This window comes from Pogoniulus pusillus, chromosome 6, assembly GCF_015220805.1.
Source record: "Pogoniulus pusillus isolate bPogPus1 chromosome 6, bPogPus1.pri, whole genome shotgun sequence".
NCBI lineage: Eukaryota > Metazoa > Chordata > Aves > Piciformes > Lybiidae > Pogoniulus > Pogoniulus pusillus.
In genome coordinates, this window is record NC_087269.1 from 16,167,286 (window position 1) to 16,192,945 (window position 25,660).

Below are 25,660 nucleotides of genomic sequence, written 5' to 3' on the forward strand. Positions count from 1 at the left end.
TATATTGTATCCATTTATGATAACTGAGTCCTAAATTTATTTTTTATCTTTTTGAATGTGTTTAGAAGAAAAGTGTAAAATAATTCTTGTATTAAACCCAGAATTTTCCAAATTAAATGGTCTTTTATTTATGAGATGTTACTACGGAGACACATTATGTTGTTGAGAGCAAAGCCAGATTTTGGTTAGATAGATGTATAAACTCATAGTCTCTAATAAAAGGGAGTTAAAATGCATACACTTACTGCTATTATGCTTCTCAGGAAATACTCATAAAAGAAAAATATTACTTAATTGATGTTATTTTCCTTTGAAGTTCAATAAATGGGAGATGAACAGATGTGATTCTTACTGGTGGTAGTGCTTCAATCTGCAGGTTCAAGTGGGTATCTCCAAATTATTTACTTTGTTAGTGTTCCTAAAGGTAGTTTTGTCAGTATTTTTCAATGAAAGCTGAGCCTAGTGTAGCACAATTATCTGACAATCTGGATATAAAAAAAAGAAGAAGAAAAATGAAATGACCATATGACTGCATGCACAGTATTTCAAGCATCAAGCACAAGAGCCTTGAAGCTTCATGGAGCATCCTGGGACTTGTTATATAAACAATATCATGCAAAAAATAACTCCTACTGTAGTATATGACAAGGACTATAAACCTGCTGCCTTTTTAGATCACAGTAAACCTTAATGACCTGCCTGTTGCAGATCTGCTTGCAGAACTTTTTATGTTGCAGATGTATAATTTAATGGAGTGGAATATCTCTCCTACTCACAACTCAAGGTAATGTTATAGAAGGGGAAAACAACTTGGGTAACAGAATGATCAGCCAGGTTCATCCCCAGAACTCAGCTGGTTGTACTTTATCTAAATATAAGTCCTTTGTTATATAAGGCAAACTAATTCACTCTGTCTTCACTAAAAACAATCTTATATTAATAGCACAGGTGTTCCCTGTGCAGCAATCAGGACTTATGACCTTGCAGCACACTGTGGCCCACCATTCCAGAAGGTCCTCAATATTTTTATTCTAGCCATCACCTTACTGCTGAAATTCAGGGCTAAACACATTAGCTACGGCTGTCTGAGCTTTTTCAGCATCACCTTGCAGAAGTGAATCATTCAGGCACATTAGGAAGGTTTCAAAGAAAAGTTAGTATCTTGGTGGCTAGAGAGAACCTATAACTCCCCAAGAGCCACCCATAAATAGTCGATTAAAGCCACCAGCCCACAGCAGACCCTTTTTTTGCTCCATAACATAGTATGGACTATGTTTTCTGTTAATTCATTAAGTGGAGACATGTGACCTTAAAGTTGGACCTCAATACCTTACAAGAACCTGGCTATGCATTGCTTTGGCTTGACATGCAGTAGAAGAAGTAATGTTACAACTTGGGCAACTAAAATCATTACTCTGTCGTTCACTAAGAATTTATTGGCCAAACCCAAAAATAAATGCAATCCAGGCTGCTCTTGTAGCAAATAAAAAGATATGTCAGAGCTAAGCTGCCCCAGATGAATCATAAAATATAACTTAATATGCACATGCATCTGTGGAAAATACAGGGGAGAGGAAAATGATGTGAATGCTTTAAAGGTTCTTTAGTAATGATGAGCTCGATTGTTTTGTTAACGCAAACTTGAAGCTGCAAAGAGGATGGCACAGTAATGGATGGAACTTCTTTTTCTGTCCTTCTCATTCCCCTTCCCTTCATATTTTATGTCTAGCTTAATAGCCTGCTATTATGAGAGAAATCCTTTTTTTCTGTGCTGCCCCTGACATGCATATTTGTTTATATTTATTTGTCTTCTGGAGCTGAATTCAGAACTGCAGAAGCAGTTCTGGCAGAATCTGTCCTTATGGTTGGTTTAAACTACCGAGACCACTGTAAACAATGCTGTGGTTTACAGGAATGATGCAAAGAGACAATTGACCTTTCTTTTCTGCCCTCAGATACCTGACCTATTCTGGGATTACAAAAGCCCATGGTCCTTTCATATGACAGAGGTCAGAATTTACTGACACTGGTAGTAAGTGCAGAGAACAAAGCACCAAGGTAAGCAATGTGGTGAGTAGAGTATGGAAAAATACCGTATATATCTATTTCATAATAGTGAAGGGTGAACATTGGCTTGTTTTGTGCCTTGTGTTATCCAGCCAAGACTTCTTCAGTCTGTCACCAGCAGTGTCTTGTCGGCTGTGCCATCTGTCTTGCAGGCACTGAAATACTGGCTTTGCTGTCTTATTTTTTTTACTGGCAACACAGTGGGAGAAAGAGAGAAAAGAAAGGGGAAAAAAAAGTTGTTAAAGTGAATAGTGCTGCAAACCTTAGGGTTGGGCATCTTAGAATCACAGGATCATAGAATAGTTTGTATTTGAAGAGACCCTTGAAGATCATCTAGCCCAACCCTCCTGCAGTAAGCAGGGACGTCTTCTACTAGATCAGGGTGCTCAAAGTCCCATCCTACCTGACCTTGAATGTTTCCAGGGATGGGAAATCTACCAACTCTCTGGGCAGCCTGGTCCAGCATGTCATGACTGTAAAAAAAAATTTTTCCTTATATCTATTCTAAACTTACCTTGCTTTAATTTAAAACTACTACATCTTGTCCTGTTACAATAGACCCTGATGAATTTTATCCTCTGAAAGGCTGTAGTAAGGTGTCCCCAATGTCTTCTCTTCTCCAGGCTGAACAACTCCAATTCTCTCAGCCTTTCCTCACAGGAAAGGTCCTCCAGCTCTCTGATTAGTTTTGCAGCCCTTCTCTGGACCTGTTCCAACAGGTCCATGTCACAGAATCACAGAATGGTCTGGGTTGGAAGGAAGCTTCAAAGGTCATCTAGTCAAACCCTCTCTGCAGTAAGCAGAGGACTCTTTCCCTTGCTGAGTATTCCAGAGCTGAACACAGTACTACAAGTTACTTGAATGTCATGAACTTTACTGCACTTGAAGAAACTCCACTGCACAGAGAGAAAAGCACTGTTAAATACTATCAGATTTGGGTGCGCTTTTAACAGTTAATCTTGATAGATGCTACCATAGAGGCAGACTGCACCAATTTGATTTGCATTACTCTAACTGTGAAAATTAGAGTTCTAGCCTGTTGGATTCGTTAATGGTTTAGTAATTTTTCCAACAGCAACAAAAAACTCTCTGTTATATCCTTTCCCCTGTCTTTCCCCAATGCACATTAATAGCCCTGACAGTTGTCAGTGTACCTATTGTCATTGGTGCTGGCAGGCGAGAGGAAGAACAGAGAAATGTGTTTATTTCACCAAAACAAAAGCATGTGATGATCATAACTTTAATGCCTCTGAACTGTAAGTCATTCCCTTCTGAAATGTCAAACAGTATAAGCAGAACAGGGAGAGAAACAACTTGGTCATTATTCAAGACAAAGAAAGGATATTTCTCCTTCAAAATATAAGAAAACAAAAATACCACCACCTAAAAAAAGAATTTAAAAAAGAAAGGAAAGAAAATGAGCTACTAACGTTGCTGATGCAACTAGAGCTTCTTGAAGGATTCCTTTTCTCAGAGTTTCTTTTCAATATACAAAATTTTGAACAAAAGTTGACCATTTCCTACCAAATGCTTTTGTTTTGGATAAGCTAAGGAAATTTATTTTGCCAAGTCATTTAGTATTTCCCACAGATCTACCATCATTATTTTGATTCTGGTTTTGCAGCTTCTTTGCATATTTTTTTCTTATGCTGGGAAGCAGGATGGGACAGTAGTTTGTGTTTCATTCATACTGCTGTTACTGGATCAACAATCCCAGACTCGCTTGTATTTACTAATTGACTTGTATTTATAGGGTCAGTTTCAGCCAATTTTCAAGACAATTTTAAGTAGAAGAATGCAGGCTTGCTTCTCTCCACACACCTCATTATGAAAGCTATTTAAGTAACAGTTGTGAAATGGAAAATTATGTGGTCATGCCTATGTCCAGCCTGCATATGTTTCACACAGTGAATTACACAGTCTGTTACCTCAGGCAAAGCAAATTGCCACCTTGTCTAGAGAGATTTCATTTGCATCCCACTGGCTTGGTGGAGCAACCTAATGTCTGCCTGTAACTGAGCGTGTAGATGTGTGCTAAACAAGTCTTGGGAGCCCTGCAGAACTGATCACTTGTTTGTGACACCAGTCTAAGTATTAGTAGCCAGAAGCTCAGAAAAGCCCTGCCAGGATCATGTCCAGACTGCCTGACTGGTTTGCACATGCAAGTATAAAACACACTTTACACAATTAACTCTTACAAGTCAATATATACAAATCTCACCAGTGACATACTGGTAAGCTTGACTTTGCAAATGCAAACAGGAATGTGTGACAGAACCTTTATTGTTTGAAACTCTGCACAGATTACAGGCTGTTGCTTTAAAATTTAGGTATGACTTGGAAAGTATTTGGTAAGGTTATCCCTTTCATCATTACTTTTATGATATTCAGACAGATAAAAAAGCCATTCATTTTTTCCAAGTTATTACTTGGGATTCAACTTGGATTTTGTTGTGTCTTGTCAATATAATCCCTTTATATCATGTTTTTCTCCCAGAAGAAATCAGTTCTGCATATGCTATCATCTATTTCTAATGTCCTTCTGAAGAAAATGCTGTAATCTATCATTTGGTCTTATATCTGAGATATATTTTTTTAGGTCAGGAACTTCCATATTAAAAAAATGCTGTGTTTCAGTCTATTAGTTGCTCACATTACTTTGACCCAGCTTTAACTGGATTGAACATTGTGCTAATGAGATAGATTGGAAATGGCCTTCAGTAGAATGAATGATTTTATGATCTCTACTAATTTGCTATAGGACAATGACCACATTAAGGAGATGCATTTTTTTTTCTGGCTTAGCAAAGTCTTCAGGCTATGTAGTAAGGAAAAAAAAAGGAACTGACTTCTATGCCTATTTGATATCCCTTGTCCAAATATGTTTCTAACATGTATAAAAGAGAGTTCTTTATAAGTACAAAGATTATTTAATGTGCTAATTTACATCACATACATGTCTCACATCTTTCTCTCATTTGTCCAACCTGTTGCTCTCATTATAGTAAACCTGCAGCTTAAATTTCATTTCAAACTACTGTTTGTAGAACTGATTTTCAAACCTTCCCCCTAGTCATCTGGAGAGTCTTAACTCTCTGGCTTTGTAGTATTCAACAGGGAAAATTCTGCCCTGCTAGAAGGCTGGATCAAATACATCCTTTCTTTTTTTTCCCTTTTCACCAGCAGTTAGATTAGAATGAGATGCCCCTGATTAAAATGCCAGTAGTTTCCCACCAATAATGAAGTTGCATCACCATCAAAAATAGCCAGCAAAAGGAGAAAAATCCAGTATGGACAATGTTCTTCTGTAACAAGAGAATTCCCAGCGGGTCTCTAGGACAGATTCCACAAAGCAGAGATCCAGCAGTGTGCTCCTGTGCAGTGAAGGCCTTCAGAATGCTCCTTCCCAGAGAGATTTCACCCACCCTCAAAGAGACCATTTATTTGCAGGTCAGGAAAGAGGAATAGGAAAGGGTGGTTCTCCTGAATTTCCATCCAGTGTATTTTCAAGCTATCACTTGAAAGAGTGAAGGAAAACTATCCTGTGGTTTAAAATATGCAAAATTTCTGGTGGGAGTTGTTCACAGCCCAGGACATTATATTTAATAAAACCTGGCATGGGGTTGGAAGGAGCAGAATATGCTGTGAAGAGAGAGGGTATTTTAAAATCTCTATTGTTAACCAGTCTGTATTTGATCATCAATTTGATCATTTTAAATTACATTTTCTGTGTGTGAATCATGAAATGGCTTTTAGGTCAAGCTAATCAGAACAGTTAAAACCACCTTTTTTCCTGTCCTACAGGGTCTCATTAACCCACACAGAAGCGGAAACCTGTCACTTCTCACTGTTTCATTTGATTTCTGCTCATGTAACCAGCCTATTTCCACTTGTCTAAGTTGTCACTAGAGAAGAAAACAAACCAAACCACAAAACCTAAACAAACAAAATCCCACCACCTTGACACATCACATTTATAAATACTTAATGTGACATGGTTTGGGTTTTGGGGGCTTTTTTGATATGTAAGATGGGACTTCCCTTGTCCATGGCCTTACCTGCAGGACTGACCAATACAGGGGAAGTCAGAATCCCACCATTTATCACCATTTTGAACTTCAGTATATCCTGTGCCTGAGCTGAGTCTCACAATAAGACAGACGGTGTGCAATGTGGACTTCTATTTCACCATCAGCTGAAACTTGTACCTGTAGCATGTACTTTGAGAGACCTAGGTTGTAGTGGGGAAAAAATGCTGTATTTTATTAAGGAATTGGAAGATTTAAAGGATTCATCTCCACTGATTACAGCTATTTAACTGTTGCATATCTAAATCAAGCTTACCATCTACACAGAGACAACAGCTGACCTTACAGGCAAAAGCTGAACACTTTAAATCAAAAATTCATGCCTTCCTGAGATAGGTAAGATTAATCACCTTCTCTGAGAGCCTTGTTCTCTCCACTGTCCAGAAACACAAGTATGGATCTTATCATATGCCAAATTTCCCAAAGGATAAAGTAAATGAAGTGCCTGCCTGAGGTCTGTGCCTGAGTACCAGATATTCTGAGATTTGTCTATTCAAAAGACCTTTGCCCATCTCTTCACTAGCACACCCAGCCTCAGATGGCAGTTTACTATAACTTATTCTAACCTTGATCAAGAATCAGCAGTGAGACCAAAGAAAGACTTGTGAGGTCATCTAGCTCCTTCTTCCTGCTGACATACAGCTGTTCTCCATGAGGTGTTAACCAGATGCACATTCACTGTCTGACTGAACAGAAAACCCCAGGGAATGCTTACTCAGATTTTGAATGTTGAACTTTGTCCAGAGGAGTCTCTTTTAAAATAGGTGTGAACTGATGGAGATTAAGTTGTCATACTGGAATGGGAATGCTTCCTGGGTCTGTCAAAGTTGCACAGTAAGGCCCCAAAGAGGATTTGTCTCTTCCTGTGTGTTTGATAAGACAGCTAATGGTGTGAGGCAAGGGTGACCTCAGAATGAAGCCCAAAAAAAGTAAGTATTTCATATTCCTGCAGTCTATCTAGCAAAATATCTCTTCCTGAGACTGTTCTAAAGTGTACTGAGAACGATGTGTGTAGAGATTGGCTGAGATAGGAATTATAAAAATAGAATTACTTTAGTTTTCCCCAAACCTCTGCCCCCAGACTATATACAAAACTAGTTAAGGTTTATTTATAGGCTCTAATTCAGCCAGGAAAATCTTCAAATGATGCTTATGGACAGCTTTTGGGAAAGTCAGAAAACGGAAAAGGCTAAGCTACAAACACAGCATTACCCCACTATAAATCAGGCTGAGCAGAGAATCTAAGGGAAACAGCTTTTACTCACAGAGGTGAGTTAGGAAAATTAGCAACGATGCCTTGCTGATATCACCCCAAGTGATATCCAACCATGCAGAGCCACATGGCAAAAGTCCGATTAGCCTCCACAAAGATTCGTGCAGCGGCACTGCCTCAGCAGCACAAGGAGAAGGCAAATTGCTGGTGTGTTCCTCAGCTCAGGGTGGTGAGCAGGAAGTGGACTGCGGTGTGGTCCAAGAGGAGCCACCAGCAGCTCTCTCTCAGAGGGACCTAAAGATTTGCTGAGCTTGCAGACCTGCACAGAATGGTGCAGAAGTGAGGGACTGTCCAAAAAAGGGGACAGTGAAAAAATGGGAGCCATGCAAAAGCTGGGAGCTGTCCAAAAGCAGCCATGGTCCAAAATGGGAACTCTCAAAGCCAGAACTCCAAAAAGGCAGGAACCCTGTGCTTTTTCCTCTCACTCTGTTTAGGCTTTTTCTAGGCAAAGTGTCCAATGGCATCCTGGCCTGTATCAGGAACAGTGTGGCCAGTAGGACAAGGGAGGTTATTCTGCCCCTGTACTCAACACTGGTCAGGCCACACCTTGAGTACTGTGTCCAGTTCTGGGCTCCTCAATTCAAGACAGATGTTGAGATACTGGAATGTGTCCAGAGAAGAGCGACAAAGCTGGTCAAAGGCCTGGAACACAAACCCTATGAGGAGAGGCTGAGGGAGCTGGGATTGTTTAGCCTGGAGAAGAGGAGGCTCAGGGGTGACCTCATTGCTGTCTACAACTACCTGAAGGGAGGCTGTAGCCAGGTGGGGGGTGGCATCTTCTGCCAGACAACCAGCAACAGAACAAGGGGACACAGTCTCAAGTTGTGCTGGGGGAGGTATAAGCTGGATGTTAGAAGGAAGTTCTTCCCAGAGAGAGTGATTGGCATTGGAATGGGCTGCCCAGGAAGGTGGTGGAGTTGTGTCCCTGCAGGTGTTCAAGAAAAGACTGGATGGGGCACTTAGTGCCATGGTCTAGTTGACTGGACAGGGCTGAGCGATAGGTTGGACTGGATGATCTTGGAGGTCTCTTTCAACCTGGTTGATTCTATGATTCTATTATTTTCCATATATACTGCAAGTGAAGAATCCAGCCAACCCCCAGCCAATTTCTGTGTGGGCTTTCACACCAGTCAGTAGGTGTGTGCAGAAGGTGCCTTTTGCTGTTCCTCTCTCCAGTCCACAGTGGGTGGAGAAAGCAATTTTCACGTCTTCCTTTTTTCCCCATTCAAACCTCTGGAGATGGAGGTGGGGAGAAGGAATTTGGAGGGGCCTACAACAGTGTGCATACTTAAAATAATTGTATTTTTATGAACTACATTAATATCATTAATAGGAACCTTTGTATTGGTTTGTTCCTGGTAGTTTGTTGTTCTAGTGAAAGACTTGGATGAGTGGAAGGGAAGGCAGCTACCCCTCTGCCTTACCCTGACTGCTGCTGTCTGGGTTGTGGAACCCCTGGAATTACAGCAGAACCTGAGGCAAGGCACAGTGACACTTGCAGAATGCACTCTGGGGTTTGGACAGATTTCCATACTATGTTGTGACAGGATCCACATAATTGTAAATATTGCTGTTAGAAAACTCAGGAATTGTTTTTACAAGCATGTTTCACCTGGTTACGTGATGGGAAAAGATTTGAGCCTCTGGAAAGAGCTGAAGTTGAAAAAGACAAGTGGGTATTTTCATGTGCCAAACCTTCATTCTCTTTATAATTGAAAACAGGAGAACCAACACATGAGGGTTAAGCAAACCAAGTTTATCCTTCTGCAAAGGCTACCTCAAGATTCATACATAATTTAAATCATGCTTACACTCTATTTTAAGGTTTTAGGTGAGAGTTAAATGACTTATCATCTTTAAGCTGAATTTTCCCCTTAGAGAACCAATCTATATGCAAAGAGTAAATCAGAGATACATTAATTCCTTTGGTACACAACTTTTGTAAGAAGCAGGGGGTTTATGGTTTATGTTTTATGACTTGAACCACCTATAAAGTAATGAAGAATGCCCTGTTCATCACTGAGATGCCATATCTGCTCCTAAGGATGAAGGTAATGCTACGTGACACTAATGTATCCTTGCACCATCTGCTTTTTCAGTCAATAACACCCAAAGCTGTTCCTTTCAGAATTCATTCATTTTAAATGTTTGAATTTTCCATGGGAAGTATATAGATCATGAAAGGTTTTTTATGTGTGTTTTCACTTATACTGGTCTTGCATATTCTCAAGTCAAAGAGGCCAAACTATATATTAACAAGGGATAAAGTTGTGTAAAGTTCTTAAAGTAAACTTCTCTTGTTTATAAGATATTACTGAAGTGGAGAGATACAAATCCTTTTTGGGGAGGGGGGAGTTATATTATTCAGTGAGTATTTCTGTAACATTTAAAAGAGATCTAGAAAAGGGAAATCAAGTGCTCAATGTTTCTTTTTCAATAAATTTCATAATGAAGTAAAAGGTTAGGATGGGCTGACAAACATAATCAAGAGTTTCAGGATTTTTAGGTCTGGGAAGCTGACGTGTAAACTATAACCTAGAATTGAATAGACCTATTCAAACACACAACTCTGGGTGTCAGCTCAGATCGCATCCAAAATCATCCTGGGGAAGAGGAGGGGCACTAGAGTTATTCAAGGAGATGTTAACTTCTCAGTTGCAAAACTTGAATGTCCTCATATGGAATGTTACCTGACAATTGTCTTTTGAAACTAAAATATCCACCAAGTCCTCCTTCATTTAGTAATATAACCTCTAATATTAGGGGCCATGCACAGTCTCTTCCAACCTGGTTGATTCTATGATTCTATATTTCCTTTGCCTGCCCCTGCTTGCAGACACCTGTGGTCATATCTCATAAAATCTGACTCTATTTCCTCATCAAAGCCTTTTTACACCACTAGTTTCTGTTACTGAAAGTTCCTCTGTTTGCTGATACAAACACTGAAACTAGTGAAGATATGGAAGAATTAGGAAGTCCTCCACAGGGAAATTTTATGCTGGCAGTCTGCTAAGGCGTCTATTGTGAAAAATTAGCTTTCATAGATGCTCCTCGTATTTTGGCCAGGCATTTATTTATAAATCTATATAAATATAATTTAGTATTATTTATGCATAAAGGTAGGTGTGCCAAACCAACAGTGAGACTAAGGAAATCTTTTGTGCACAAATTTTCATGTATCACGGGGAATGCATTTGTATGGAAACAATTGAAAGAGACACCAGAGGAGCTACAGTGTAATGTGAACAGACAGAGCAAAAGGGCTACATGACAATCCAGGGAGAGAAAGAGAACTGTCAGATAAAATATAAAGGTGGAACAATCACAGCACTTGGGGCTGTGTTTAACTCCATGAGTGCCATGTCAGGGTGAGTTCCAAGGTTTATTATGCAGTTTACATTCACCTCCCTATATGTACAGAAATGCTACAATCTGATCTCTTTTAATGACTAGGTGACCTGCCTGGGGGATGTGGGGAAGGCTGTGCATGTAGTCTACATGAACTTCAGCAAAGCTTTTGACACTGTCTGCCATAGCAAGCTCCTGGCAAAGCTGGCAGCCTGTGACTTGGACAGGGGCACTCTGTGCTGAGTTAAGAACTGGCTGGAGGGCTGGGCTGAGAGAATGGTGGTGAATGGAGCCACATCCAGTTGGTGGCCAGTCACTAGTGGTGCGCTGGGCCCAGACCTGTTTAATATCTTCACTGATGATCTGGATGAGGGGATTGAGTTCAGTGTCAGTGAGTGTGCAGATGACACCAAACTGGGAGCATGTGTCAAACTGTCAGAGAGCAGGAACACTCTGCAGAGGGACCTGGACAGGCTGGACAAATAGGCACAGTCCAATGCCATGAGTTTTATAACAAGTCCAAGTGCTGGGTTCTGCACTTTGGCCACAACAACCCCATGCAGTGCTACAGGCTGGGGACAGAGTGGCTGAAGAGCAGACAGGGACCTGGGGGTACTGGTCAACAGCAGACTGAATGTGAGCCAGCAGTGTGCACAAGTGGCCAAGAAGGCCAACTGCATCCTGGCCTGTATCAGGAACAGTGTGGCCAGCAGGGGCAGGGAAGTCATTCTTCTCCTGTACTCAGAACTGGTTAGGCCACACCTTGAGTATTGTGTCCAATTCAGGGCCCCTCAACTTAAGAAAGATGTTGAGGTGCTTGAATGTGTCCAGAGAAGGGCAACAAGGCTGATGAGGGGGCTGGAGCACAGCCCTATGAGGAGCGGCTGGAGAAGAGGAGGCTTGGGAGAGACCTTGTTGCTTTCTGTAACTACCTGAAAGGACCAAGCCAGGTGGGGTTTGGTCTCTTCTCCCAGGTACACAGTGACAGAACAAGAGGACACAGTCTTAAACTGTGCCAGGGCAGGTTTAGGCTGGATGTTAGGAAGAAAGAGTGATTGCCCATTGGAATGGGCTGCCCAGGGAGGTGGTGGAGTCATCATCCCTGGAGGCATTTAAGAGGAGGTTAGATGAGGCACTCAGTGCCATGGTTTTGTTAATTAGAAGGGTTAGGTGATAGGTTGGACTTGATGATCTTAGAGGTCTTTTCCAACCTGGTTGATTCTGTGATGCTTCCCATGGCAGGGCTCTAGAGGTAAATCCAGACATCACTCAGATGAAGTATACTTCCTGCTTCATTATAATTAAATTGTGAGGTCTTAAAAAGAGAACACTACCCCTAATTTACAGTACTAGAGCCACAACTCCTCACCAGACTTTTCTAATATATGCAATATATTCACACATAAACAAAGGATTAGAGTGGAGAAAGGTCAGGAAGAACTCAAGGGTATATGTATTTTGCCTTGATATCAGCCAATTTTTTTTTCAAAAGATAGATTAAGAATTCATTGGAAAGAAATGCTGTAACTTGCACTCTCTTTCTGTACTGGCCAATGCTCAGAAGCTATACTCAAAGGCCTTGTTGAGAAACACTCATGCAGAGAGCAAGTTAATAAAAAATATATCCAGAGTTCCCTATTCTCATGCGTAGCTGATATCTTGGCACATCTTTCTCAAGCCGTGATGCGAACTGGCAAATGGGCTGCCAAGAGTTAGATGAAAGATCATGACAGAGACTCCAGAGTATGGTAATAGTGTGCTAGTCCCAGCCATGCTTATGCTGTTATTTTATTTATTATTTGTTTCATGCCTGATGCATTGCAAGACAAAAGATACTTCTCTTGTGCCTTAATGCATTTTGCTTTAAATCACGCAGCTGTGCTTTCTGTAAAAGCAAGGATGCAACCTTATTTCTAAGGCATGAGCCCTTCAGAAGCAAGAAATAATGTCCAGAATTCTAGTAGTTCAATAAATGCTACCTGTAACTTTTGTGAGTTACTTTAAAAATCTTAATTCTTTCTCTGTGATTGTTTTTCATGGAAAGCTGCTTTTTAAATCTAATTTTCGCCACAAGGACCACCTTAATTTTTTCCACAAAAGAGTCATACTATTAACAACTGCTCCTCCCACATCCCCTTTGCACCTCTGGAAACCCATACCCCATTTCTGGCCTACAGAGATGTAGTTAATGTCTCAGATGTATTACATGACTTTCTTCTCCCTGACATCTAACCAGAATAGAACCTCTGAAAACCTGATTTTCAGATCATAGCAAGGCCTCCCTCGAAGGAAAGTGGGAGTTCTATTAATAACATAGAATCCCTGCAAATTAAAAATGTGGGCCAGATGGATCAGATTCTAAAATAAGGCCATTTTATGACTCTTGATTCTGCTGATGGCACCTAGAAAGGAAATCCTTCATGTCTTCCAAGGAGCCACATGCCTTGAATTGCAGCACTGTGTCTAGAATAAAGAGTATACTTCAAAAGCTACAGCTCTTCCATGCACTTACTAATAGATCTTTGAACTAATGAAGAAACAGGCTCTCATAACTCACATCTTCTTCAAGTGGTTATCTCACTGGAATCATTACCAAGCACTGAAGTAGACAGGAGCTTGACACATAGGTTTCTATTGGATCGCAAAGGGTCAGATCAAATTCAGTCTTTGAATTTTTTAGAACTGAGATTGAGGATATAGCACATATATAACTTTCAATTCTTCTATTACCAATAAATGTATAAATAGACTAGATATCTTTTTTATTCCCAGCAACTGAGTGGTCATATAAATATAGACGGATTAACTGCTACACGTACAACGTAAACTGGCCGAGGTCAATGTCAAGGGTTATAAGGCACATAGTCTAATGGATTCATTTTGTTCTTTTCAGTTTCCTGAATTTGGGGGGGTTTGAGTGTTTTTTTTTGTTTGTTTGTTTTGTTTTTGGTGGTTTGTTTGTTTGTTTGCTTGTTTATTTTTTGCTTGAGGGGGTTGTTTGTTTGGTTTGGGGTTTGTGGGGTTCTGTTTGGTTTGCTGGGGTGTTTTTGTTTGGTTTTGTGGGTTGGGTTGGTTCCTCTACCCCTGCCCCACCCCAGCTTTCAGGATGGAAAAGCTGCTTCATCAGATGGACTGGGAAGATTGTCCTATTAACTGTGAGTAGAGAAGATTTCTGTAAGGCAGCCTGGATGTTAATCACAATGCACAGAGTCTGATGCTAACCAAAACCTTAGGTCCTTAGGTAAGTGCTGCCCAACTCAGAACTGTGAGGATTTCATAAACTCTGTGTCAGCTTAGTGTCTTGTTTATTTCTGCCTAGTCACTTGCTCATGAGGTTCTAATTAATGGCAGTGATACAAAAGGGGTTTTTTAAACTTTGCAATTAATTGTAGCACAGTGATATAAGCATGTCACATTCTTTTCTAGAGTAGGTGTAGATAAATCTTCCCCCTTTCAGGACTATACCTCCAAATCGCACAGAAACAAATTAGGAGCTAGGCCTGTGGAGGACTGCCACAATGTCGAGGCAGCTGGAATATGTCATAATAGAAGAATCTTGCTTGTTTAGACAGCAGAAGAATAGGTATAGCTGAAAAGAAAGGAATAAAAAAAAAAGAAAAAACCAAACCACCAACCACCCACATTAGCCTTCCAATACCTATGAAGAAGTTACCAAGACAAACAGGCTCTTTACAATAAGAAAACAAGAAGCAAAAGCTACAAATTAAAATCCTGAATAGATATTAGGTAAAAATCTTCTCTGTAAGGATAATTAATCACTGAACCACTGTTTGGGGTGTCTGTGGTATCTTCATCTTTAGGACATTTCATGATACCATTAGACAAAGCCCTGGGAAACCTTATCCAAAGTCAGTGCTGACCTTAATTTGAACAGAAGGTTGGACTAGATATTTGTGAAGTCCTTTCTAACCTGAAGTATTCTGTGACACTCTAGACCATTCAGATACTCCCTTTTCCTCTTTAAAACTTATACTCACAGCACCTAACCATCATTGCAGCAATAGGACAAAAATGTCTAACAACTTCAATTCAGAAATGTAGTTTTGGTTTATTAAAAAGTGTTAATGATATAGGGAAGTGACATTAGTGATAGGATGTGAAGAAATGGCCTTACATTGCACCAGAGAAGGTTTAGGTTGGATGTTAGGAAAAAAATTCTTCACTGAAAGGTTTGTAAAGCCCTGGAACAGGCTGCCCAGGGAAGTGGTGGAGTCATTGTCCCTGGATGTGTAGATCTGGTGCTTAGAGACATGGCTTAGTGGTGACCTGGCAGTGCTGGGTTAATGATTTGACTTGATGATGTTAAAAGTCTCTTTCAGCAAAAACAATTCTATGATCCAAATTTAATAGTGATGCAATTCATCTGACCTCTATGCAACTACACATCTATTTTTTTTCTAGTGCATTGGTACTGTTCCTTGCACAACAGACCCTTGGTGTGTGCTTGCAGTTTTCATGTACAGGTAAATTATGCTATGGTATTTCATGGCAAATTTTGCCTGTGAACATGAAGTCTGCCTACTCTTTGCATTGAACATTGACTTTGTGAGCAGGTACAGATAAATATGAAGAAAAGCAAAGAGAAAACACAAAAGAGGCCAACAAAAAGTAGCAAATGTTCATATAGCATGACTTAGGGAAAAAAATGAGAAAAGAAACCTTTGATGTTGCCAGAAAGGCTCTTGAAATTGGAAGAGGAGAATCCCAAATTTTGCCTTGTGTCATTGAATTACTATGCTGTTCCAGAGTATGGGACTTTCTGACTGCTCTTAATAAACAAACGTGAGAGCACCAAAGGTATGATGTGATGTATGCTTCCTAAACAAATTTATCTGAAGGTGCCATAATGACTCACTAGCTTGAAAGTGGATCATGAGGAAATTTTTTTTTTTTTTAATCAATTTCTGGTTCTCCAGAATTTTTATGATTATTAATTTATTCCTCAGCATCTTACTTGGAGGCAGGCAGGTCAATATTACATACTTGTATTAAAGCCTCCACTGAGAATATAGCTATGTTTTCCAGTCCTGTTAAAACATGCTAATAGGTGGCATCTTTCAAAGAAAATGTAATTAAATAGTTCCCTAGATGCACTAAGTTAAGCATTGAAACACCTAGCATGATATCAGTAATTTAACAACGTTTATTAATGCATTTTTCCTCTAGATTTTCATGTGCCTGTGTTTTACTTCTAGTCAGAATCACTGGATTTGAGTTCCAGGAAATTTAGAGCACAATCGTGCATCCTGGGTTCAGAAGGTACAGATAGCTGAACTTAGAGATTTGATGAGAGTTGAATGACAGTTTGCTTATCATCCCAGGTTTAAGCTGTGGTGGACAAGTAGGAAGAGAATGGGAATTTTGCATGCTCATATGCAACAAAACTTCGGTCAGGCAGCACATTCTCACACCTTTAACATAGAAAGCCTACTCAATCCCTTTATCATTGCAGTAGTTGATACTACATAATTATGTCTTGATAATATTTCGTCCTTGGCATGCATGGCCCTTCATCCACAACTTAATGTCACCTGGCTTTTGTATGCAGAGAACTGGGAGGGTTTGATGAAAGCGGGGGCTGTGTTGCCAGACCGCATTGGCCGGGGAGGTGATGATGTGTAAAATAGTGTCCTCTACTGCATGCACCGAGATAATGCACTTGCGCTACGTTACCCTCGGAGGAAAGCAGCCTGGGCTTGAAAAGCTCATTCTGCTCAAGCAGAAATTAAGCCGCAGCTTCCCACTCGGTTTGGTTGCTGGATGCCATCCAGATCTTCTGCTTCATCGAGATTGGAATGGCTTTTGGTGGGGTTTTTTTGTTGCTGTTGTGTGGGGGTTTTTTACTATTTTTGAAAGGATTTTTCATGAAAGGTTTTTCTTGCAAAATTTTTATTGTGATGTTTTCAATTACAGCAAAACCTGATCTAAAGGTAATATCTTAGCTATTAATGGCAAGATGATTTATCTCAAGGAGAAAGGTTGACAATACCTATACCTGGAGGAGCAGCTTGATCTGTTACAGAAGTCTGTGACAGTTATTGATATTGTTGCTCCATAAAGATGGAGTCAGTTAATATGCAGCACCACTGTTCTTTGATGGCAACAACACTGTAGTCATTTCACTCTTTAAAATATCTGAACAGTATCAAGAAGCTCAACTCTGATTTCGAGTAATCTACTACTCCTAATTTTTCTGCTGAATAATACAACTTAGTTTCACTGACCACACATAGTATGGTTACACAACCTGTGTCAACAGAGGACAGGACCTACTATAATTTAATTAGCTAAATGCTAATAAAAGCAACGTTTCAACTCTATTGGGTACTGGTCACCACATGGAGAAATGCAATATATTATATAGCACTTTATGATATAACTCAACCAACGGGCATTTCTCCTGTCCCATAGTGTTCAGTTCATAGAATTATAGAATCAACCAGGTTGGAAGAGACCTCCAAGATCATCCAGGCCAACCTAGCACCCAGCCCTATCCAGTCAACTAGACCATGGCACTAAGTGCCTCATCCAGTCTTTTCTGGAACACCTCTAGGGACAGTGACTTCACCACCTCCCTGGGCAGCCCATTTGTTCCCAGAAACACAGACCCGTGCACATGGATGGTCTCACAACAGTTTAACAATACACAGTACAACACAACAAGAGTTACTTTTCAAACACTATTTAGAAATAAATGCAATATTTATTTGGCTTTTTTACCTTCAGAGTGCTGTAGGAACAAAAAGAAGGCATTTTAAATCCCTTTTCACAAAGCGGAACAAAGAGGAATACTTGTTGGCATAATCATAAGCTAGCAAAATGTCCTCTCTGTCAAACTCTCCAGTTTGCCTAGGTCTTTTCCTCTTCTCAGCATACTCACACCTTTGGGAAGATAGGTTTGAGGCCATGAAATATATTTTAGAAATTAATCTAGACCTGGTTTATTTTTAAAAGGGATGGTATTGGTAGTCCAGAATTAGCAAAGACTTCGGTATGAAACAACTGGCAGTCACTCTGAGCTCATGCAGGTAAGTCATGCCTTCTTGTTATTTCCTTCTATATTTTCTCTGGCTATGTTAGAGCATTCTTCTGACATATGATTCAGGCTTTTGGTGTCTCATAAGAAAATAATTTGGTTGATATGACAGAAATTGTTTCCAGAGTTAGGTCACTTTTAGTTCTTGGCAACTATAAGAATGTAGCATCTTTCTCTTTAACTTCCCTGCTAGTGTTTCCCTCACACGATGCAAATTATGATTCAAGTATAGTTAGACAAATTAATTTGGAGGTGAAATTTCCTAGTGCCTAATGGCTAACAGGAGCCCTTTAGGTCTGGGAAGTATATGTTGTGAATATTCAGTATGATGACTTGGTGATTTATTGCAGATAGAGGCACATCACATGCCACAAGTACTCATGGTGACAGTTTTGCTATTTAATAGCTTCCATGCAGTTCCTAAAAGACTGAGGCAAAGAGCAGATTTCATCTCCAGATCTTCACAGAGATTCTGATGCAGCAGAATTGAGTGGAATGCATTCCCTCTGAAACATCATCCCTGCAAACTATTACTTTGGAAAATAGCTTTCTTTAGGAAAACATTCTTTGAAGAAAAGAACTGTTCTGGTCAGCTTTTCTGTACAGACAAGCCCATCTGATGAGGCTATTGCCACATAGTAGCATTCAGACTTTGATAGGAAGCAATTTCCCTGCTGCTGATCAAACAATGTTTGGGGGGGGGAAACAACAGTAAACCCCAACAAATCAAAACAACTTGCATATACCCTTTTTATGTCAGGTGATGTTGAAGGGGAACTTTAAAAAAAAATATTTTTACCATCAAGTCTTACATTTTCTGAATGTTAAGTGGATATAAGCTTTGATCACGAGACTCTAAAGAGGAAGAGGAAAATACTAACCTACACACGCATTAAGGGCTGTGTGACAATTTGTCACTAGATAAAGTATAGTTGTGAAGAACAAAATGCATTTTTCATAATCTGCAGAATGCTTGGGTGTTTTTAGAGGGAGCTTTATCACCATATCAAATAGCAGCCAATACGGCAGAGGACAGCTTATCAAATGAAGCAAGACAGAACTCCCTTGTGTCAGACATCTAAAATCTGTGCTGTATCTGACACAGTGAAGAATATGATTGGACTTCTCTGATTGACCTTTTTCTCATTGAAGCAGCAAGACGTTTTTAAGTATAAAAGGAGTCTTTGATGAAATTCATGGAAAGCAGCCAACCTATTATTTAATATTCCACATGGCTGGATAATATTATTGACGGATAATATGCAATTTGCCAGAATGTAGCAAAGAAACTCATGCATATTTTTCCACTTATATATAAAATTCACTGAGTAAATTATTTTTCTTGTTATTTTTCTACTAAATAGAAGAACAAATAGAAATTAAGAGACATAACATGAGGTACAGTTTTACTCTGAGGAGTTATATTTCTGTTTTCTAGATTTTGAAACTTGTACACTGATGGAATCATGTAAAACTGATACACAAATATGCTGGGAGACAATTGTGAAACAAGAGGGCATACTGATGTATTCTGAACAGCAACTTCAGTATAGAAATATGATAAATAATGTCTCCAAAATACAACTGTGGAGTATCTTAGACATTTGTGAAATCAGTTTTTGAACGAGGAAAAAAACACGTATTTCTAACTTGTCTGCCATTTCTGTTCTGTAGAAATGTCCCTGAATCATAAATTTGCAACCTCATTTGACAGTTTGGTTTTCAAGATATGAGAGCATCTCTAGGCCACTTTCAATGGCACATTTTTCCCTTACTGGCAGTAGCATATTTTTATGGCTATTGTATCACAAGCCATGCTGTGGCAACACACAGCTTTCTAAGGGCATCCAATCCCTACCAACTTGCAAAGCCTTGTGAATATTTTCATACTGACTTGGTAAATGAGTCACAACCTTTGTGAACTGCCTGAGGGCACAAAGCAATTCAGAGTCCTTTAGAGAAGGGTCTTTTTGTAACCACTGTAAAAGACGTTTCCTAAAAGTGAGGAAGGATCATTCGGCACATGCTTTGTTCTTGCAGTCTTTCTTAAGCATATGCTATGGGCCAGAAGCAGAAACAACATAACTAGCTGGATCTCTGGTTTGACCCATATGTCAGTTCTTATATTTAGACATGAGAGCTTACATTCCTTCTCATGTAGCTACAAGTAGAATATTAATTATATTCACTGGATATATGTGGAGGATCTGCTCTTCACTCAGTTCTGAAGGCCTCTTTGAGCTGCATGAACAATCACTTCAGACATCCTAATAAACGTCTTTCTGAAAGTTAGGGTAGGGGAATAAGGGAGGGGAGCAGAGGACGTCAATAAGTCTTTTTTTAAACTTCCAAGAGCAGGTTATGAGGGTCTCTCAGTTTCAGTCTTGCATCTTTTCTGTCATACTCTCAGCTTACACAAGTATAATTTAGATTAGACTCAAAATGTGGGAAAGATTCAGTCAGTGATGCATAAGGAACAGAAACAAATTCTCCCCCATCTGATCTTCTTCTGTTGAGCTAGAGAGAGTAAAGAGCAGATCATCTGTACTTCCATTATTAAAATACAGTTCCAAATATTCAAAGGGAAGTAACCCATGGAGTAAGAAGGCACGGTTAAAACATAGGTACTTTGTAAGGTGGCACAATGTCTTATGTAAGCTTAATGAAAATGTTGAAAACCAGGGAAGTTTTAAAGCAGACATTTCTTCAGTGGTTCTTTTCACACAGTGCCTGTTGCAACTGTGTGCTTCAATAACATGAAATTGCTGTCATTAATAGTACAGACCTGTTTTATATGCAGAAATAGACTCAGCAGGGTAGATCATTATTAAATTGTAGAAAACATTAAAATAAACTCTGGGAATTGAAGTGGCTAATCTGGATAAAGAATTTTTAAACCATGAGGCAAGATTAAAGATAATGTAACATTAGAGATTAAAGTTCCTAGACTAGATTTGGGAGAAGAAAGTGAATTCTGTCATTTATTTGAAACATCATCATCATCACAACAACAACCACCAGATAGTAACTAAGCCTGTTACCAAAATGAATGCTGTCACAACCATTAAAGCTGCTTTTCCCCTCTCTTTCTTCTTGATAGCCAAAGCCCCACTAGAAAGATATTTGTGATATCCCAGTCCAGTTTCACTTTGGCTTTCTGATTCTTGCAGAAAAGAGAAGTAGGTGAGAGAACATCCCATTTTCATCTTAGCCCACTGGAAATTTTAGGATAAAGAGGTATATATATGCAGCACTGTTGAACTGATACTATTGTATATTCCCAGTATGTACATAGTGCCAGTGTTGCTGGTGGACTTGGCATCCTGATTTTCTGACCATCTGCCCTTACCCTGATGTAATGTAACTTATGTGGAAAAGACAAGACGTTTGGCATTCTTTCTCTGAGTTCCCAGCAACATCTATTCTCAGACAGCCAGGATTCATGCACAGTTTGATCTCATAAAGCCTCACAGGCTGCATATGGCAATAGTAAGATGTTTTGTGCCCTGTTGTGAGAACACCCTGGTAGCTTCTTAGCAACTGACTACTCCCATTCAAAGTAGTCATAGGCACCAGAGTCATGATGGTTTCTTACCAGGTTTGACAAATCCTATCTGTAAGAAAAGAAATGACACCAATGTCATTACCTGAGGAAACAAATATAGAATCCCACTGAACTGAGAAATAGGCCATGTATTTATACTGGAGTAAGGAATGATGGATGATCAAAGCAGAGGCATCTAAGAGGCAGATATAAGTCAAAGCCTCTAATACAGCAGAATAGCACACTTGGTCAAGTTCATGGTAGTTCATTCTTTGTGAAGGGCACACACTAATCTTCTCAGGGTTAGAACATGCTTTCCCAACCCAAACTCACAGGGAATTTCTCTCATTTGATGCCACTGCCCAATTTTATTTCATGATCACCTAAAAAAAAAATCCTAGCCCCTGAGTAGAAGGACAGTAGGGAGCAAAGAGAGAGACTGAAGACTAGTCAGATTAGGAAACATGTCAAGCAAGTTTGTTGAGTGAACATTTGTTTCACACCAGTTTTGCTGATGTTGACTAGGAGTAACAACACAATCATTCTTCCAGGGTAGTCAGTGCCTGTTCCTCTAGTTGAAGCCAGAGGGGTTGACTTCCAAGGAGCTTTGCTAGCAGGACAGCAGCAGGTTAGAAATATTGCTTTGTCAGATAATGAGAAAAATACTGGTAAGAGATCTTCACAGATATTTCTTACCTATGTTTGTTACCTTCTCCTCTCCTTAAACTACAGAAGTAAGGTTCATTTTACCCTAATGCACTGTAGAGTGGGTTTTGAAATCTGCAGATGGAAGGCACAGTGCTGTTATTATTACTTACTGTTACAGAAGACAGCACAGGGATAACCATCAGTGAATCTGTCTCTCAGAGTTAGGCTTGAAATTTGCAGTCCTCAGCTATCTGAGTAGGTTTAAGGAATATCTTCTGTTATTTGTAATATATGAAGCAATAAATGGCTACTGAGAATGATTAATAGCCAAAGTGAAGCTCAGACATTTCATCGATCTCAAAAGCCATTTACTGCAAGTATATGAAAGCAATAGAGATTATTGCTATTACACAACAAACCATAAAATCAGAAAGGAAAAAATGTGTCTTTTTCTTCCTTTGGATGCTGAGAAAGTGCTCTGCACTTTTCCTTTGTGCTGGACTTTCCACTGAAAACACACACTAGAGGCACAAGTGGGATCAATAACATCACAGACACAAGTTTAAATACCAATTAAATGATCAAGGACAGATACTGAAAAAAAAATCACAAAAGCAGCTGGTGCAGAACAGAAGCAACCAGGCTGGACAATGAGGTTTTTTGTGTGCAAATACGTTTTAATGTTTCTGGCTGGAATTCTGTGGTTGTTATATAACCTCTTTTGATTAATTGAGCCTCAGTGCCAGGTTGTTGGCTGCCGCTGAGGTGTGCCCGACACAGCCAAAGGGAACTGGCACACTAGACTGCTGCTAGGCTTTACTTTGTTATGCCCCAAGCCTGAGACAGAATAAGCCATATGAGTACTGGATGGGCTGGATGTTCCTGTGTTGGTTCTACAGCACCTGAAGGCTCTCTTTCATACCAAACAAACTGTCCAGTAGTTAGGCTTCACACTGTTCAGATCACTTCCAAGCAGGTTCTTGCTCAAGGACATTCCTAGAGGCCAAGTCTTCTAGTCATGCCCAGGTACCTTTTTGCATAAGGTAGGAATAAGCCATCCCACTGGTCCTGTGCCGCCCTGACAAATACTTAACATCTGGGAAACTCAGAAGGTATCAGATGCATTAGGACAACTGGAGGTTGTTACACTGCAATTTTAGATCCCAACAGAAGAGGCCTTTTGAGGATATTCAGAGAGAAGGATTAATAGGAATAGTTTGCCCCTTAATTCCATGGAGTGATAAGGAACTGGACAGGATTAGAGATGTCTAACTACAGAAGCTTGCATACAGGTGGTTTGCTGCTTGTTTGGTTTAATAATTTTCCCTGGCCATGCTTCTGCAAATAAGTGTTTTATTTCAGTAAGCTGAACTGAACTAATTTACCTATACTTGTGAAGTAGATGAAAATTAAGATGTATTGCCTCTGAGATATAAGTAGTTGGGCCTTTTCTTCTTGAAAGGGATGTTCATGGACACACAATGCAGAGATCAAAACTTCCATGGAATTAGTGGCATCCTACATGATACTGGATGGAGACAGTGGCACTATGCTTCTCCCTGTGTGTGCTAGAAGAGTTTCTTTATGGGATATCCATGCTTGCTATAGACAATCTTTTTTCTTTCTTTTTCTTTTTTAAATGTAAATCAACTGTCCTTACTAAGAATGAAAATTTAATATCCAGATGAATCAATAGCTCTAACAGGTTGGAAGGGAGCTTTGCCCAGTTGATTCATTTGGATTATCAAATTCTGGAGACATATCCTACAGTTCATGGATTTTATGATGCCCAAGGTGGCTTTGGCTTCATACAAGCGGTAACTGACAATGACTAATTAATGACAAATGTTTCAGACACACAATTGATATAACTAGTATAGACATTGAGTTGAACTCAGCAATTTACCTTTCTTCCCAGATCATTAAACACTATTTTGAGCTCTGCTAATATATAGCTAATAATCATGTCTTTAGGAGTCTGCAAATCAGTCACCTCTGCTCCTGTTTTAGTTCCAAAACTGACAGAAAAGTCTATAAATCTACAGTCCTGTAAACCAGAATGCAGCCCAAATCTTCAGGCTTTATATCATGCCAAGGCTGAAAGCTATTTTCTCCCTTCTGCTGATGAGAGCTCTTGATAAGAGCAGCTCTTTTGGTAAGTTTCTCTCCTCCTGCTAATCTGCACATGCAATGTACAAGATTCGGCCCTAACTATGTTTTCTGGTTATGTTTATGAGGTTTATGGCTAGTTTCTGGGTATTGACTGTTTCTTCTCAGAGATGCAGTATAAAGGAGTCCCCAGTGGCACAATACAAAGATATTACTAAAATGCATCCATCAGCCAATTATCTAGGCAGTAATTACAAAATCAAAACTTGGGTAGAGCAAATAATTGATTTGGGGGGAGTAATAGCTAAATTGAGAAGTTAGAAAAGAATCTTAATTTAGAGTGTCTGGAAATAGAAGCACTGGAGTTTTTTCTCAGAATGCAAAAGGGGAACTCACCTCTGTGTGGCATCAGGGTTCAAACTCAAATCCTGATTATGTAAAGCTCTACTTCTTCCATCCACCAGGAACACAGTATTCCATTCCATATACAAAGTATTCAATATAAAGCTGAAGGATAATGAAAGCCAAGTTATCTTCCTCAGTGACTGGCATCCAAGCAGGATTCTGACCCTTCTACTTTCAATCCCAATCCATGAGTTCCTGAATCTGGTTCCTGTCTGCAACTGAATCTAGTCTGGGACTTCTGCCTCAGCATCAGTGGTGAGGGTGATGTAATTGGTATCAGAGGGGATTTGGTTTGATATGGGGTTTATATATATTTGGACATATTTCTATTGTTATTATTTTCAATAAATCTAGTTTAGCTCTCTTCTCCAATCTCTAAGTCGCTCTCCATTATTCACTAGCTATTCCCTTTGAAAAGGAAGAGGGATTAATAGAGACTGTCTATTACTTGCTTAGTGGCCAGCCCAGCCTTACCCCTTGACAGCAGAGATCAACTTTAGCAAATGCCCTTTCCCTCTACGGTTATGACTAACATATGAAAAGTAAAAATCTCTCTGGAACTATTTTGGAAATTAAGTTTCCATTTATAATAGCTTCAATATGACTTCTACTGTGCTTTGCAACAAACATTTAATGATAACCTGTAAGAGATTTGCCTCAGTTTATATGTTCATCTCTTGTGAGGTCAAGTTTTTTTATTGGACAATCTGTATCTTTCAAAGTTCTTTCAACTATCTTTGCTACTGCTTGAAGGGCTTGGCAGAAAGATTAGGTTCAGCATTGTGATCTGAAATTGATTGTGATCAGACTCAATCTAATCAGTTCTGGCACAAAGTAACAAAACATAGGGCCCTCTGCCAAGAACAGACTGATCTCAGTTCCTGAGAGCTTCATAGTGGAGTACTGCAGTCCTCGGGCAATTGTTTTCTTAGAGTAAGAATGGAGAACAGGTTGCTGGATGAGCAATGCTTTTATTTTGGAGACCCTGTAAGGAATATGGAGAACAGCACCTCGTATGCTCCCAGGGATTTGGGTTGTTTTGTCCTGCACAGTTGGAATTTCTGAATGATTTTTCAATTCAGTGCCAGGAATAAGGAACTGCAGTGACCCAATCATGAAAT

General features: G+C 39.6%; 1 long non-coding RNA gene across 3 annotated transcripts in view; it reads left to right on the forward strand.

The window, feature by feature from the left end:
• The window catches only part of LOC135176047 (uncharacterized), a 51,985-nt gene that overhangs the window by 21,682 nt on the left and 4,643 nt on the right, over positions 1 to 25,660 (forward strand). For all 3 annotated transcript variants that reach the window (XR_010302539.1, XR_010302541.1, XR_010302540.1), the window contains 2 exons: positions 1,956 to 2,058; positions 17,752 to 17,825. This is a non-coding gene — a long non-coding RNA (uncharacterized LOC135176047). The remainder of the gene's footprint in view (positions 1 to 1,955; positions 2,059 to 17,751; positions 17,826 to 25,660) is intronic.